Source organism: Bidens hawaiensis, unplaced genomic scaffold (genome assembly GCF_021521415.1).
Source record: "Bidens hawaiensis isolate Kalapana, Puna unplaced genomic scaffold, B.hawaiensis_p1.1 tig00024245_1, whole genome shotgun sequence".
Classification (NCBI taxonomy): domain Eukaryota; kingdom Viridiplantae; phylum Streptophyta; class Magnoliopsida; order Asterales; family Asteraceae; genus Bidens; species Bidens hawaiensis.
The window spans coordinates 308,082-313,049 of NW_027493816.1; the positions used below are offsets into that span (position 1 = coordinate 308,082).

General features: G+C 36.7%; 1 pseudogene; it reads left to right on the forward strand.

Annotated features, from left to right (window-relative positions):
- The first annotated feature begins 623 nt into the window (after window positions 1-623).
- Window positions 624-1,391, forward strand: LOC143568910 (ethylene-responsive transcription factor ERF084-like; annotated as a pseudogene).
- The last annotated feature ends 3,577 nt before the right edge of the window (window positions 1,392-4,968 follow it).

A 4,968-nucleotide genomic window follows, 5' to 3' on the forward strand; every position in this document is an offset into this window, starting at 1 on the left:
ATAATAATGGAGGATCTTTTGTGTGATACCTGACGAGGTATGGACAAAAGATCTGACCAACGATACGACAGTTCACTGACAGCAGCATGGCAGACAACACGCCACAGCACTGTGACCAATAGCCGCCGCCTACTCACCAACTCCTGCCATACCACGTGCCTAGCCTGTAGTTGGTGGAAAAGGAAAAGTGAACAGCACGCCTGGTCACTGTCAGCCGCTGCCTATCCACCAATTACCAGCAGAGCACGTGTGTAGGCCACAGTTGGCAGAGTAGTAGGCCGGCTAAACCTCCTTGGAAACCCACCTTCGGCTATAAAAGACATCAAATGGTATTATCATTTCATCATCTAATATCTTGTATAATTTACCTGATAACTGCTCTAGTATTAATAATATACTTTTATATTCAAAGAGTAATATAGACTGATTCTCACGCCGGAGGGTGGTCACAAGGAGGAACCCCCCCTTTCTTAGTGACGAGCTCACGGTGTCTGTTTTGCAGGTTATCGGAAGAACCATCTTGCCGGAATTAACCCCTCGTGGGAAACATCTATCTAACTCTCAGGTTACTCGTAATCTGTCGGGGTTCGACTGGTGTTTCTTCAATTTGTCAGTCCCCCATGCAAACCACCTATATAACCATCTCTTTAAGATACCATATAGCACCGGTACAACTTCACTTCATCTCACTGTTCCCTGCAATAGCAATATTATTATCCTCAATGAATATCTACTTTGACCCTAATCACCACCTTCCTCATCAATACTATCAACCCTCTTCATGTTCAGATCAATACCACCATGCACCTGAACTTGACGGCATCGCCGCCGTCGTCGGAGAACATGTCCTCTTCGGAAACCCATAACCACCGTTGACCAAAACGACGTCGAATCAGAAGAACCAGAACAAGAAGAAAAATCAAAGTCAAAGTCAACGGTTGAGAAGAGTTACAGAGGTGTGAGGAAGCGGCCGGTGGTCGGCGGAGATACGTGACCGGATCGGGCGGTGCAGGCACTGGCTAGGAACGTTTGACACGGCGGAGGAAGCGGCGCGTGCGTACGACGCCGCCGCTAGGCGGCTGAGAGGTTCCAAAGCTAAAACCAATTTTGAGATTCCGTCGGTGTTTCAGCTGCAGGCGCCGACGGAAGCCGTTAAGAAGTATGGTGGTAACGGTGGTGGAAGTAAGTGTCATGTTGTGACGTCAGTGGGTCAACTGTTTAGTAATCCATCTTTGATGAAGATGAATAATAATATTAATATTAGTAGTAATAATAATAATAATAATAATAATAATAATGATGATAATAACAAAAACCCTAATGTGGACCTTGAGTTGAACCTTGGAGTTGGGTTTAGTAAAAAGGCTAGAACTAGTTCGATGTTTGGTTAGTGATTAATAATATGTATGTAGGTAGTTGTTATGCATGTTGATGACACGTGTTAATGTTGTTTTAAGGTTTTAATATATATGGATGTTTGGTTTGGTTTTAGTTTTAGATTTACTCCGGTGGAATATTGGATGGAGAAGATGGTACTATTGAACTGCAGTTTCTGGGGCCTAAAAGATCTTTAAAAAGTTAAAAGTACAGTACTTAAATGGTTATTAAAAAGTTAAAAGTACAGTACTTAAATGGTTATTCACACACCCTCTTAACACACATATTATCTCTATGTACATCCTATAAAGGGTGTATGAATAACATATCCCTACTCTAATCTACCTTTGTACTTTGCTATTTATTCTTGTTTGCTTAGATTTCTTGACATCATATTTAAAAGGTACTGTTGCAAACTAATATATATAGTACCAGTTTGATCCTCCTGTGTTACGGGGGTTTATTTAAGTTTTCGTTTTTAATCGTTTTGCTATTTTATGATGATTTATTTTATTTTTTAACGTAGTTTGTTTTAATTTAATACATATATATTAGTTTGTTATTATACTTGTTAGCGTTTGGGTTTTTTCAATTGAGATATGTAGGGTTTTTAGATTTTTAACGAACAAACTTAAACGAACACGAGCATATTGATTTTTTATATGAATAAACATGAACACAAATATTTTTCTAATGAAAAAGGAGATGTTGATGTAGTTAACGATGGTGGATAGTATCGGAAGTTAACCGGCGATGGAGATGATAGACCAGTAATGGAGAATATGTAAAAGGAGATAAATAAAATTAGGGCTTCATTAAGAAAATGTTTATCAATAAACGAGATCTTATAACCCATTTGAGACTATTGGGTTTGGTAAGACCCATAACTCATGGAAATTATTCTTTGATGATTAAGGGGTCATTTAGAAATAAATGAGATGTTATAACCCGTTTAAGGGTTATACGGGTTTGGTGAGACCCATGATCTGTGAAAATTAATGTTTGATTATGAAAGAGTTTCAAAAATAAATGAGATGTTATAACCCATTTAAAGACTATATGGGTTTGGTTAGACCCATACCCACAAATTCGGGTCAAATGCATGAGAAGCTTCCATTTAGAAATCAAGCAATCTGGTGGCTTTAGAGAATGAGGGGAACAACCTGAGAGCGACACCTAAGATTTCATAGTAGGCAATTATATAGATAGTTAGATTTTATTATGACTACATAAAAAGAAAACAATTAGTTTTAAAAAGATATTAGAAAGGAAAAGTTATGAACAAAATTAATAAAGGATCAAGTAGCCGACATGGGATGATACATAAACAACTCAAATTAATATTGCATATCAAACTTGTTGCACAACGAAAATCCGTATATTATTTGACTAGTACAAGCTTTAACGTTAAAATATGTTGAATTGAGCTACATTTTGTTCTTTCTTGAGCTACATTACAGAACCAAGAGTTAATCCATGTAAAAACTCAAAGCTATTAAAAGGGAAGTTTGACTAGTGGAAAGTGAGACGAAGGAATAATCATTTTCCTTGTCAACTATGGATTGTCAACTATGGAAGTGGAAGGGGAGCATTTCTAAGTGTTTACTTGTAAATTATAGAGTCAAACATGGAGTGTGGTCAATCTTGTGCTGAATCATTAAGTAATATAATTGATTAAGAGATAGTCTCGATTTGAATGTGTCAACATGTTTTCAAAACTTATCCATTAAGAGGTGTTACGAATTAAGGAGTTATTTGACAACTTCTCTGCACCGGTTGTGTAGAGTCGTAAGAATCATGAATGAAGAGACTCTGAGACAGTGAGTTTGAATAAGTGTTGAGTACACCTATGTGTTGGTGATTGGTGGAGGAGGAGATGGTGGTGGGTCGAAGAGGTGGTGTGGGTTATGAACAAATGCGAATGGACAAACGGGTAGCATTTCCATTCAACATCATTTTAAAACTTAATGGGTAAGAGGTTTGCTGACTGATTCAAGTGTCATTCTGGCGAATCTAATACACTTAATGTTGACTGATTCAAAGGTATCTGACCTCTTAATGATATCATTAAGAGGTTATCAAACAACATTAATATGTGTTTTATAAGTGAACTAAACACAATCTACCTTTGACCAATTTATAAATGGCCTCATATATGTTAAAAAAATTTGAATCCTTATTCGAAATATCTGAAAAAAACCGAATCCGAATTATCTGAAAATTCGGATATCCGAAATTTTGGATATCCATCTTGGATATCCGAATTTTCAGATTCTGATAGTGATTTTGAAAATTTTCAGATAGTTCCAATATCCGAAATATTTTATTAATTATTAAATAATAAATATTATTTATAAATTTGGATATTTCTGATAATTTTCGAATATTTTGGATAATTTTCCTGGATATTCGGATATCCGAAATAATTTTAAAAGTAGTTCTTTAAGTTTTTATTAATCATTATTTTCTTTAGATTTTCGGATATCCGATTTACTATCCGATCGGATATTCGAACTTCGTATATTCGAAATTTCGGACTCGGATAGTGAAATTCACTATTCGAAAGATCCTGATATCTGAAGTTAGGATATCCGACTTTAAACACACCTAGCCACTTAATGCAATCACTAGGAGGCTACCAAACAACTACATTACCAAGGAACATAGAATAGAGACAACACGAAACCAATGATCATTAATTTAAAAAGTTAAAACTACGAGGCGAGATGTGGGAACTGCTTATCATGAAACCAAAAATTAATAGAGACAACACGAAGCCAAAGATCATTAATTTTAGACCGAAGTTGGTCGTGGTGCCTTGCCACATAGGCTGCACGTAACACGGCAAACACCGGACACTTGGAGGGCGCCGAGGCGACGCGTGGGGCCGCTAGCGGGCGTGAGAGTGATGGTGGTTTGTATTATTTTTATTAGTTAGTAGTTAAGATATAACCAATCATTTACTCCATCTTAACCCATTATCAAATGTTTTAGTGTCAAATGTGAACCTCCATGGCTCCATTGCCTATGTGAGTCTTACGTGCCGTGCTTTTTCCTTTTGTTTTGAGTAAAGTGTCATTTTTGTCCTTGTGTTTTGGTAAATAATACGAATTTAGTTCAAAAAGTTTATTTTTTGCATTTGGACGCTCAATGTTTCCTAGTTCTTGTCAATCACATCTAAATCACTAATCCCGTTAAATTTAATCGTGAAGTCAGCTGTAGACATGTCTTTTCACTCTTTCTTTATTATAATACTTGTTTTAGTGAAGTGTGGTTTTTGTCCCTGTAGTTTGTCCAAATCTGCAGTTTTAGTCCAGTAGTTTCAAATTTGCAATTTTCTTCCGTATGGTTTCATTTCACTGGCAATTAAGCCCGAATTCCCTAATATCGTTAAGTATGGTCGTTAAACCCATCAGTGTGTCCTTCACGTGAGGGACAATTTTGTTCCTTGTTTTTTTTTCCCTTTTTCCTCAAATACACCTCAGCCCCTCACGTGAGGGGTTTGCGAACTAGGACTGAAGTTTATTTAGGGATATAAACGACAAAACTGTTCGTCACATGAGAGGCACGCAAATAGGTTAACGATATTAA